The 13,327-nt window shown below is 40.0% G+C and overlaps 1 protein-coding gene across 2 annotated transcripts in view; it reads right to left on the bottom strand.

Moving 5' to 3' along the window:
* Window positions 1–3,489, bottom strand: part of rerg (RAS-like, estrogen-regulated, growth inhibitor) — a 90,179-nt gene extending 86,690 nt beyond the window's left edge. Inside the window, exon 1 of one of the 2 annotated variants that reach the window (XM_043713544.1) lies at window positions 3,416–3,489. The gene's annotated coding sequence lies outside the window, so the exon portion shown is untranslated. The remainder of the gene's footprint in view (window positions 1–3,415) is intronic. The other variant, XM_043713545.1, reaches the window with a different exon arrangement.
* Between the last annotated feature and the right edge of the window lie 9,838 nt (window positions 3,490–13,327).

Below are 13,327 nucleotides of genomic sequence, written 5' to 3'. Positions count from 1 at the left end.
CCACCCCCACCCCCCCCCCCCAACCCCCCACCTCCTTCCAATCAGTTTCAATTGTCTTGCAACAACAAATGTATGACCCAAAGTTGAGATTGCTACAATAGTATTATTGTCAGTAACCCACAATATTATTCAGTTTATTACTTTGAATCTTTGGTCTTTCCATTTCTAATTTGATATTTTTAAAAACCTTGTAATGTATAAAGACTGGTTAGTGTTTAATATCCAGCATTTCACAGTAAGCTTGGTCATGTAGCAGAAGATTATGTTTTGTCTGGAAAACGGGTTGTGGAAAGTAAAGTATCTGGTTAATCCTCGAGATATGTAGTTCTCGCAATGGAAAATTACAGAAAAGCCAGAGTTTTCAGATGGTAAAGGACAAGATCTCTTTTGGAAGCAAGACAATTCTACCAAATTGTATCAAATAGCCAATGTTGGAGTGGGAAAATAGTTAAATCATTGCAGAAGTGGGGAATGATACATAACCAACCACACAGCCTGCATAAATCTATGATTTATACCTAAACTAAATATCATTATAAATTTAAAGTCTTCAGGACACACGTTACTGTCTTCTCTTGGGAAACAATGTCACTTAAGAAACCGATTTTGCAGTTTACAGTAAGAAAGCGAGTATCAATGGGATTGAAAAATTAAGCACTTTCAATCTGAAATTGGAATTGATAACAATTATCCTTCACTTTTGAAAGGTCTATCTCTCTTAAATAAATACTACTAAAGCTTTCTGAATGTGTTGTCATCTGTTCTACCACCTTAATTATTCCCAGTTGACTCGATGTCACAGAGAACAAAACACACCAATTGATGCTACCTTGAGATAAAGCAAGCATTCTGCTCCTTGAATGAGGCATGCTTTTCTTCCTATGCAGTCACTGTGAGCTGAGGAACTATGGAAGTTAGCTCCATTCTACAATGATATCTAATCACAGAAGTTAAACCTTTATTTTCCACCCCATTGCTGGTCTCTCCTTCTTCTTCACATAATCCATCCATATATAAACACAGAGGTGCATTGGATGACTGGTCCTGGGTCAGTTTCCGCCACCTCCAAACAGACCCCACCACCAAGGATATATTTCCCTCCCCACACCTATCAGCGTTCCGGAAAGACCACTCCCTCCACGACTCCCTCGTCAGATCCACAGCCCCCACCAACCCAACCTCCACTCCCGGCACCTTCCCCTGCAACCGCAGGAGTCTGAGACGGTCCAGGTAAATTTGAGGTTGGGGTGGAAGGTGTTAGTAAAGTGGATGAACTGTTCAACCTCCTCATGGGAGCACGAGGGTAGCACCGATAAAGTCATCGATGTAGCGGAGGAAAAGGTGGGGGGTGTTGTCAGTGTAGCTGCGGAAGATGGACTGTTCCACATATCTGACGAAGAGGCAGGCATAGCTGGGGCCCATGTGGGTGTCCATGGCTACTCCTTTGGTTTGGAGGAAGTGGGAGGATTGGAAAGAGTAGTTCCCCACCTCCTATCCGGCCTATCACCCTCACCTTAACCTCCTTCCACCTATCGTATTCCCAACGCCCCTCCCCCAAGTCCCTCCTCCTTACCTTTTATCTTAGCCTGCTTGGCACACCCTCCTCATTCCTGAAGAAGGGCTTATGCCCGAAACATCGATTCTCCTGCTCCTTTGATGCTGCCTGACCTGCTGCGCTTTTCCAGAAAGCTCAGTTTCCAGGGTCAAACATAAACAAAGGTTCATTCTAGGATTCACTTATAATGTTACATTATTGAGAGACTGCAATACACACAAGTTTAACTAATCGCTTAAATTAGATTAGATTAGATTGGATTAAATTAGATTAGATTAGATTTATTGTCACATATACCCAAATACAAGAATATAGAGTCATCTCTCTGTGGCACCAACTTAGAATGCAATAGTTAGAATTAAAAACAAGAGCAGAAATTTAAAAAAGAGAAATGAAAGGAAAGCAGAAAGTCGAGATCACCCTAGCCACCACCATGGTCATGAGTCTTGAGCCAAGCTCACTAACATCACCTTCGGTGAGCCCTTCAATGCCGCGATGCCACCACCACTGCCACTGTCTCTTGGCCATCTCCTGTGCTTCTGCCAAGTCCCTGCCTGCGCCGAATCCACCAATATCATAATTGCCACTGTCCAATGTCATCATTCGCTGCTGGATCCACCTCGGCGCCATCTTGGAATCAGTTTGAGTATCAGAGTCCGCAACCTTCCTGAACTAAATACAAGAGTGTAACCCTTTGAGCCAGCGCTGACACCAGAACCATTGTCAATGTTGGTGTCCTGAGCTGGGCCAACCAATGTCATGGTTGCCGTGCTCCAATGCCACCTCTCGCCGGTGGACTACAGCTGAGCTCCCCAGGAGCAAAAGATAAGAGAGAACTGTAGAGAAAAGAAAAGTTTAAAGAAAAGAAGGAAAAAAGAATAAAAGAAATGGACGGAAGAAAGCAGTTGATGACCAGGAGCCTGAAAGCTGCTACTTCACTACTGCCATCTTGCTCTGGGGTTAATATAGGATAATGAACTAAATAATTGCTAATACAAAATTAACACAAATGGTTGGGCACATTAAAATTGTTAAATAGATTCAAAGCACATCATTCAAAAATAATTTCATCATTTGTCATACAATCATCTGAAATCCTCATAAATTATACTGATTAGTATATTTCACAAACCATATTTTGTAAACAAAAGTTGGAATAATTTAAATGAAAGAGCATCAACACCTAATCAGATTCTAATGGATTATCTGAAAACATGTTTTCTCATATGCACAGATAAGTTATCATCTGAAGAGTTGAGAATATGTACTTTACTGGCCAGTAGAAAATACCTATTAAAGATTTTAACAAAATAAAATCAATAGGATTGGTAATGTTCAGAGTGCTTTAGAAAGTAAAACTGGCTTAGAAACTAAGAGGCAGAAGTATCCAGTTTTTTGTTGCATTGTGTTCTTTCCTAGTTATTTTTACACTACTACTGCTATGTTATTTTCAAACAAATCCTTCCCCAGTTCTGACGCACATTCTCTATTCATCTAAATTTTTCAATTTTATTCAATATTTATTTTGTTTGAATTCTGTTCTATAGTAAAAACAAATGTCCCTTAACAGCCATTTAACTCAGATTTAATTTTAAAACAAATGAAGGTCAAATAATTAATTTAACCTTCACAGAATTTGCAATCCAGCAGCAAATGCGAAAGCATGCCCAATAGAAACTAAACATCTATCAGCAAAATAAAACTCTGAAAGACAACATCTCCCTCCACAAGTAGCAGAAATTTCTTCATCAACACCAACCTCAATAGGGCAATAAATTTTCATACTCCCTGCAGTACGTGTGTGTGTGTTGGAGATACATCTCCCAACATGATGAAAATTAAACCAGCACAAGCTCTTACGGGTAAGACGTTGATTCACAAGTTATTCTCCCATCGAGGGCTGTCTCCCTGAAATTCCACAACACATATTAAATACCCAACCAAAACATTGATTTTATACGGGATGGTTGAGCAATTTAATTCACTTTGAGCATAACATGAAAGAATCACGCTTTTACCATTGATTACATTTTTGATCCACACACAGAGCAGGAGGATTTAAAACACTGATCCATTTCCAGTACGTAAGCTTCAAAATCTCAGAATAAATCTGATGTAAATCTATATCTGACACTTTACATGCAACTAAATCCTCCTCACTACAGGTTAGCAATTTTCTATATTAAATTGACCCTAATCTGTGTCAAAAATATTGATCCATAGCAACCTAGCACAGTCATAAAGCAGCTTCCCTATTCAGAAGAAATCAGTCTGCACTCTTCATGTTTTGCTTGTTTTGCTTTCTCTTTAAATCCTGGTGTCAGCTGAGGCCACTTTGATCAGCCATTTGGTTGATCTGTATTAGTGATTTTTCTGGTGCAGTTGGTTTCTAATGTCATCTGATAAAATCTACATTGTACTGGTTAAACTCAATTAAAGCAAAATTAGAATGTGTGCAATGACCTGTCTAAACTATTGGTCAAACAGTAACTATTCGGTTCAATTTACAACTTTTTTTTTGCTGAGAATTAGCTGACTAACAAAGCAACTTTCTCTGGTGTAGCTGAGCCGCTGGCTTTCTGTAAATGTATCTGGCAAAAACAATTTAAACCAGTTGTTATACAGCTCAAATTTCCATGCTGTGTTGTTGTACTATTCCATCAAACACTAACTTGGTTCAATTTCATGTGGAGAAGATACATGCACGGATGAGTCAAATGTGCAAGCCACGAGTATAATTCATGTAACTGTAATGTTAATTATAATTGTAATAAGCTAGTTCACTAAATGCAACAAAACACAACATTGTTGGTGCAAGGATAAAATCTCTTGACAATGATCAAATAAGACGATTATGTGATACATCACGCACTGTAAACCCTTTTATACTGATATTTTACATTAGATTTGGCATTGTACTATGTCCAGTAAGTGAAATATGTCAGATGAAATTTAGCATTCGATTGTGTGTGTATATTCACCAAGGGAAATTAAAGTTCATAGTTCTTTTCAATAGAAGATATCTTGGCAAGTCTAATGATTTTTTGTAATTGATTTTCTCCAAACTATGAAGAGCTGTATAGTGTCAGATTTTAATTCATTGAAGGGGTCTTCTTTCAGGAAGAATATACAAAACATTTTAAACAAGCTTGGATTTAGGTAGGATCCCATGTAGTTGTTCCAATACAGCTACAACACTGGTATCTACCTGACAGTATGGGATGTTGCCTCGTTATGTCCTGTCTATGAAAAACCAGACAAATCCAACTTGGTTTCCCTATTCAGAAGAAATCAGTCTGCACTATTCATGTTTTGTTGTTTTTCTGCTTTGTCTTTAGATCCTTTATTTTCCGATCAATCTATTCTCCATCATCAGCAACACGATGGAAGATGTCATCAACAGTGTTATTAAGTATCATTTACTCATGGACAAAGCAGCTGAGGTTGGCTGAGAGTGCCTGCCATTGACATCAGGGCTGGTGGGAGAGCAGGGAAATACCTGTGAGAGTAATGCGAAAACCTATGACACTGAGGTGCTTGGAATTTGTAGGAATAGATGGGGAGATTTAGACTGTTTGGACTGCAGGTTTTTTAATTGAATAACATCAACCTCTTCACTGGGCAGAACTCAAGCCTCAGATATCAGTAAATTAGGCTATGCTTACTACTACAGAAAAATTGAAAGTTTAAAGGGGTGACAGAGCTGTTAACACTCAATGGGAGCTCTACTGCAACCATTGCTGCCTCATTGTTAATGACTCCATATTTTCAACTCATAACAGGACTAGGGGTTGTGTCTCACAGTTTGGGAGCTCCTGATGTAAAAGATTAATAGGCAGTACTTTACAAAGTGTTCTTTTAGCCTCTATCTAGTATATGCTATCACAGTAGCTTTCTTAAGGTTTAACATCAGATTTAATTTTACCCGATTGGCTAATAAATTGCTTTGAGATTCCTGAGGTCATAAAATGCCATTTAATGCATGTATTCATTTCTCTCTGTTATCTGTTTCCCAGACCTATAAGACTAACCTCTATCTGGAATGCAGTACTCTGACTAGTCTGACTTCAATATTATTATTAAGTAACTCTCAGATTAAATAAGACCAGTTTTTCTATCGCCATAATGAAGTGGTGAGATTGGAGAATCTTCAATCCCTGTATATTGTGCCTGGCAAAAAGTTTCCAGATGCAGTACTCCTTGTGTATGTCATCCTCATTGACCTTCTCCTGCAAGAGGTTGGATCAGACAGGGGGAGCTTGCTGTCATCCATAGTGATGCTTTTGTTTCTGGGGAGAAACCGCAAAGAGCACTTCTATTTACAGACCTTGTTCCATTTAATTAGCAAGAGTGCCAAGTGGAAATTGCAAAGTTTTGATGCTAAATGTGCAGTGTAACACATCAGAGAGGTGGCTGTCTGTGTTCAGTCTTGGAACAGAATTCTAAGCCACTGTGTCACTTAATCCCCCACTGTGTATTTAATTTCAACTCAAACCATCTTTTGCTTATTGCTAGACAGGTTTCACAAAGTCCCTTTGAAAAAAAAACATATAAGCCATGTTCTAAGGTAGGAGAAGAGAAAAAGTAATAGGAAACACATACAAAGTTGCACAAAGCCACTTTACTTTCTGCTGACACAGTTGACCAGAAATAGTATCCTGAGCTGTAATCTCAGACCTTTCAGCAGTCAAAAACCGTACAAATAACATTTGTAGGTTCTATGTGCCAATGAACTCAATAAGCTGACTACATGTTCTCACAAGCTGCACATTGAAATGAGTGACAAAGAAAAAAATATTATCCAAACTAAAGGAGAAACAGTCACAATCAAGTACAAAGAACAGGATACCTGCATCAACTCTCAAAGACTTTGTAAGGGTAAAAAAGAAAGTCATTGAAAACTAAAATCAAAGAGCATTAGAAAAAAATTGAGATGTCAAGAAATAACTTTGGATTACTCCAAACAAATGTTTCCCTTTCATTGTTCCCCTTCATCTCATTTTTCATACCCTCTCACTCACTTTTTAAAAGTCCTCCTGTTCTTCTGGTCCATCGAAATTGGTTTCTTTAATGAAACAAAACCAAAATATAGGGGAAATCCGAAATAAAAAGATAAAATTCTGGTAGTGTGTTACAGATCTGGCAACAACTGTGGAGAGAAAAACAGATTTAACTGTTCAGGTTGGAGACTTCTATTTTCAGAACTGGATCAGGAATGAAATGTAGTAGGTTTTACTTGTATCAAATGAGGGAGAATCTTTGCTGACACATAAAATACAAGAAGTTAATGAAAGAAGAGGTGTGGATCAGAGTCAAAAGGGAAGCTAGTGGGACAAGAAATGAAACAAAAGATGTGTCGAGAGGTGGGAATGACAGAATAATGAACAGTTGTCCAAAAGCAAGACTAAGACTGAAATTTGCAAATCAAAAGAAACAAAATGGATACAGAGTGCAGAAGTAATCCTATCACATTCAGTCTCTCAAATATGATCCATCATTCAATGGGATAGCAGCTAATCTATATTGTGATTCCATCGAAATGTCTTGCTATAATATCCTATAATACCTTCTTCAAGTAAGATGGTATCAATTCCAGTTGTGAAAGTATTATTCAACTTCCTGGGTCCAAATCTCAATAACTTTTTGTGAGAAACATTTTCACCACCCTGTATGCATAAAACCTGAATGGCCTAGTTAAAAATCACACAGCACCAGGTTATAGTCCAACAGGTTTATTTGGAAGCACTAGCTTTCGGAGCGCTGCTCCCTCATCAGGTGGTTGAATGGCCCAGTTCTAATCAAGCACAATGGTATGATTATTCATAGAAAAATGCAAACTAGCGCAAAGGTTGCAAAGATTGTCAGCATTGAGTATTCTAACTGGGAATAGAACAGTTACTCCTGTATTCACACAAGCCCAGAGAGCCTGGTGAACATGTGAAGAACAAACATCTATCTCCCCCTTGTGGACTATATACAGGATTGCATAAAGTCAAGCTTTACATCTACATTGTAACATCACTGGATAACAATAGATACTGTGTTTTATATTTGTTACAATTGATTTATTCTGCATTTGTGGAATCATTAATTCTCTAGTTATCTTTTCAAATGGTGTTTACAGCTCTAAGTTTTCTGACTTCAATCTTTTTGCTGGAGATCAAAGACATGTTAGTGACTTTCCCACAGCCAGTAAATCAAATGGTTCTTCATTACTGGAGTAAGTCCCTGCATGCATAAAAACTATAAAACATTATGGAAGCCTTTTTCTTTCAAGTGAAACTAATTACATTGCAACAAACTCAGAGCTGTGAAAGTTAAAATATGTTTGTGAAATTGTTAAGTAATCATAAAAGGCTTTGATGTGCGCTGGTGGAGCTTCACATGCATTACCACCTAGCTACAGTTTGACCTCCTATTGTATCATTCCCCTTAACTCTTTCAGTGCCTGCGGTTTCCTTTGCATCTTTGCAGAGTTCTCCCTGGGATCTGTAAACTTTCTCATTTGCAAGTGCCCCCACTGCGTGGATAAAGTAATTCATGACTGTGTGGTACAACATGGCCTCACAGTGTACTGTGCAGATACATAGCAGGGCATTGCCTTAGAGTACGTTGGAGACAAGCAAGACTAGAGAGACCCCTGTTTTACATGCATGACTCCTGTCTGTGGATAGAAAGATGGTGCCATCAATCCTGTTTGATTGGCTGAGTTAAAGGGCATATTTGGTTACAATATCAAAGAAGCAACAACTAACATGCCTACAAGAAGAGGATCTTGACTTATTAATTTCATGATAGCACTTAGGTGGAAGTTACATTAGCTGGTTAGGCATTGTTATTAAGACTTTGGGGGTCACAAAATGAGACATCTAACCCCTTCAAATTCAGAACTAAGTACCCCGTTTCCCCATCTGCGTGTCATCATCAGATTAGGTGGTGCTTCATTGCAGTCTTCAACATTAACCCTTTCTTTGGACTATAATACCACCCCACAATGTTTTTGATGAAACAATTTGTATACTTATGCATAAAATTACATTAACCTTGATCCCATGTCAATCCACCCCTGAAGTCTCTGATTTCACAAATTCAGGTAGACTGGAGGCTTTGCTATTCTTCAAGAAAGGATCTCTTGACACCTGAATGTCCTCCATAAGCAACGTTGTTCCTTCTAAAACAGGTGGTTGGCCCATCTTTTGCAGAAGACCTCTTGCCTGCTGAATCAGACAGTTACTCAACACCACAGCAACATCGAGAGGACCTTTAATCTCAAGAATTTCCATCACACAAAATGGCTGCTTCGTGGAACACCGTACTTTCTTTTCTGAAGTATCCTGCTTTTTGGGGCTGGATAAGTTCTTCTTCTTTTTGATCATGTCCTGATTGTGGTAATCTTTCGTGGTAATCTTCAATCCTTATTTTCAATCTCCTGAGAGATCCGTGCTGTGTACGCAAACTCTTTACTCCCTTTCATTGATTAGGTTGTACATCTTCATTCACCTCCTGTTGTTGTTGTAACAGTGCATCTGCAATTTTTCCTTCCTCAGTCTTGGAACTAGAAGACTGTTTCTTATCTAGCATCACATCTGTTCCTAGTACTGCAACTTGAAATGTTCTTCATTAACTGGTGTCATTTCATCATCTGACAACAAACACAAGTTTTCTGCAACAAGTTGATCCATGGACAGCTTTGTTATCTGAATGACTTCACTTAAGAATTCCTCAGTGAGCTTAATTAGATTTCTGTTCTCCGTATTTGCTTCTGTTTACAAACATTGCTGATTTCTACCGTCGGAAATTTCTTCATTGAGGATAGACATGGAAACATTTCCACCATTCTAGTATAGACACAGATTTTTTTTCTGTTGACATTTCTCTTCTGCCAACATTGGTATTCCCTACAGATTTTCTGTTTTTGGGTTCTGCCATGAGTCTAGGAAGCAAAACCCTTTTACTGGTTGGCACTTGACATGTTGGACGACAATGTGGATGAGTTGTTCTCTGATTGCCTTTTCTTTGAATAAACTTGGCACAACATGGTTTCTCTTGGTTGCCGATTGGAATTAGCTGAACGTCTTCAGCTACCTCACGGTTGCTGACTTCCAGATAAGTGTGCAGGCTCAAAAGTGGGAAATGTTGATTATAAGTCCCGTACACATTCTCAACTTTCTTACACGCCTTGGCTTGCAAAGTTGGCTAGCATACCTTTAACCTTGACAGTTATGGCCACTTGGGAAAGGCTGTAGACTGTTACGTGATACTCACCTCTGTATCAATCTTAAAATAAGATGTCCTTTGACATAATCAGGTTCTGAAACCTGAGTAATCTGGATCGCCAGTTTTCCCTAGAAATGCAAAGGGTATCCTTTCCTGTGCTGGTGGTTCTACCATATCAACATCTTTGTATGAGCAGACATTTAATTTTTTGCTGCTCTGAAATGACATATTACTTCTGCACGTCTTCTGGGAGTGACATATAGTTTTACAGATGCAACATCTTTATTTTGTCATAGCTGGGCACAAATTGTGCCTGTGAGCCTTTTTAGTTCATTCATTCATCATGCTGGCTTTCCCCAAAAATTGGCTATATCTCAATTTCAGGGAGTCTCGCGCAGCATTTCCCTCCGTGAGCCCTAGCAAGCTTTCTCACGCAATGGTACGCTGTTCGCCTCATTGCACCATGACCCAGTGGCACCCCACAGGTGGTCTCACAAGCGGCAGATATCCTTGTTATTGCCAGTACCTTCCTGGTAACCTGCTGCCAGTGCCATGTTTAAATCCCAGCCACCAGAGCAATCACCGTTCACCAGGAGCTGCCCTTCACAGCTGCAGCGTGGGGAGAATTGCCCCAGGGATGGCCATTGGAGGGAGATTGCTGACAGGGATGTGGTAGAGAGAAGGGCTGTCCTCCTTCCTCAGCACTGCTGAAGGAGACCACGGTACCTGCCAACCTGCTCTGAAGTTGCCATACGGTGTTTACAGCTCCACAGGGACGTGTGGCCGTGCAGGAAGAAGTTTCATGATCTTCTGCACTCCACCAAGTTAAGAGCTGCCATCTGCTTTCTCATACCTCACATTTGCACAGACTTTGCCCCTGCAGCCACCTCCCATCGCCTCATGATTTATACTGTCAACATCATAAACTCACAAACTATTGACCCCCGACCTGCCCTCTATTCTGCCTGTTCACTCAGGCCACCTCACCATCTTCTTCCACCAGCTGTGGCAGCCACACCCAGTCCTTCCCTTTGCCTTATTCCAGGAGATACTATCCTACAATAAGGCAGAGAGAGCCAACAGCTCTGGTGGAGTGCCTATTATCTGCCTCCTTAACCCATACGATCCTTTCCCCAGTACAGGAGGACCATGATCGCTAACATGGTGATGCTGTTACTGTAGATCCTGTAAACGTAGTATTAACAAAATCAAACTTCTACCACTATTTCACAATCTCATTCTCTCCTCAACCACCTGCAGGCACCAGTAGTAGCATCTATACAGAGAGCAGCCCCTCACGACATCCTCGCCTCCTCCATCTCTCAGGAAGCACCAGCAGCACTGCATCCGATACCCTCTTTTAGCTCAGGCACTACCCCCTCAGTGGGTGCTTGCGCTAGGGTACAGCCAAGACCACACAAAACTGCCATGCCTCCATAGGTATCTGGCACTTAGAGCACTTCCAGGGACCAGGCACCTGCTCAACCTGAGGCAGGAGAATGCCCCATGGTGTTGGCCACTAATTTATTGGAATGCATAGGCTGGCACTGGAATAGCAGACAAGTCTATCAGAGGCAGAGGGAAATCTAGCTTGAAGGGTCAAAGAGTCTACCATTGCTATCTGGTCCATACCATTGGCAAGGTGACAAGGGAATGAGAGACCTTGACGTCTCACACCGAGACAGGATAGTGCTAATAAGTGCCCAACGAGAGAAGGAACCACATATCATCCCACCAGAGGATCAACCCAATTTTCCCTGTCAAGCATCTATTTGATTCTCTTATTGAAAGCACACACCACTCTTTCATGTAGTATATCAGGGATTGTAACAATTTACTGCATAAAACATCCACCTATCTTTTTCTTTGACTCTATGATTCTGTAATTTGTTTCAAATATTTGCTCTCTAGCTCATGCTGACCTGCTCATTCCAACTGGAAACAGCTTCTGCATATGTATATCCTACTGGAAATCTTCATGAATTTTGCCAGAGGGATTACTGGTGTTACGACACGGAGTAAACCCTCCTGCTTAATTTAAACCAGCAACATAGAAAAGATTTATCCCGTGCAGTAATCTGTGAAAATTCGAGAGGCCACGAACTACTTAAAGTACAAATAACAACTTTATTTCTTAAAGTATAACAGAGAATAATTAATTAACAACTATTTACAACTCCTTCATCTAACCTACCTTTTACTTTCCCTTCTATAATATTAGTCCAATAAAACCCCCAATTAAGATTTACTAAAATTCAACTTTTCATAAACCAACCAGATGTCGAATCTTCTTTTCTTCTTCTTGGGGATTTTTGCTTCATTGGTTACTGATCAATAAAGGTACATTTGAGAGAGCTATTTTCTGGGCGGCCTTCACTGGCCGGGGGTTGGCAGTTCTCCTTTCAACTGTTTAATTTTCCCTGGTCTTATACCCCAAAGCATCAGATTATGGCATTGACTTTTAAGATTGTCAATATACTAAGTTCAAACTGGATTGGAGTTTGGTAGTTTTTGGAGTATAATTTAAACTGATTGGCCTAATTCAAATCTGTTTTGTCTTTTCCAGGCAACCAGCTACCCTAGCTACCCCTGTAGCTGGAGCACACGTTACATTGTGTCTTATTTAAAACCCCATAGTGCTGCCAAGGCTAGCTTTTAACTCTTAAAGGTAGAGTACACTCACATCTTCATTACACTGGAAACAACATTCTAGAACAACTAATCACGTTTTTTTTTTAAAAAAAGAAAATTCATATCCATTCTTCTCAATAAACAGTCAAATTATAGTCAAATGGTAAGTTCTTGTTACTGTGCAAAGCCTAAAGTTCAGAAGCTAACCAGGAAGAAGGGCAAGACTGAGACTTTTACTGCTGAAATCTGACAAAAATAGTAAACAACGTATAATGAAGATGTTTATTAACATTTACTCCTTTTTGGTGTTCCATTATAATCTGTGAAGCACCTTGGAATATTCTTACAATGTTAAAGGGGCTGTATGAATGCAAATCTTGGCCGAAACAGTGACAATGGAAACCTTCTGTAGGCCTTACCCCTGCTGTAACATTGCATAGAACAAAGAACATAGAACAATACAGCACAGAACAGGCCCTTCGGCCCACAATGTTGTGCCGAACATTTGTCCTAGCTTAAGCACCTATCCATGTACCTATCCAATTGCCGCTTAAAGGTCACCAATGATTCTGACTCTGCCACTCCTACAGGTAGCGCATTTCATGCCCCCACCACTCTCTGGGTAAAGAACCTACCCCTGACATCCCCCCTATACCTTCCACTCTTCACCTTAAATTTATGTCCCCTTGTAACACTCTGTTGTACCAGTGGAAAAAGTCTCTGACTGTCTACTCTATCTATTCCCCTGATCATCTTATAAACCTCTATCAAGTCACCCCTCATCCTTCACCGTTCCAATGAGAAAAGGCCTAGCACTCTCAACCTATCCTCGTACGACCTATTCTCCATTCCAGGCAACATCCTGGTAAATCTCCTCTGCACCCTCTCCAAAGCTTCCAAATCTTTCCTAAAGTGAGGCGACCA

The sequence above is a fragment of the Chiloscyllium plagiosum genome, chromosome 23, assembly GCF_004010195.1.
Source record: "Chiloscyllium plagiosum isolate BGI_BamShark_2017 chromosome 23, ASM401019v2, whole genome shotgun sequence".
NCBI lineage: Eukaryota > Metazoa > Chordata > Chondrichthyes > Orectolobiformes > Hemiscylliidae > Chiloscyllium > Chiloscyllium plagiosum.
Note: the sequence above shows the minus strand (reverse complement) of the source record. Positions and strands in the feature narration are given on the sequence as shown.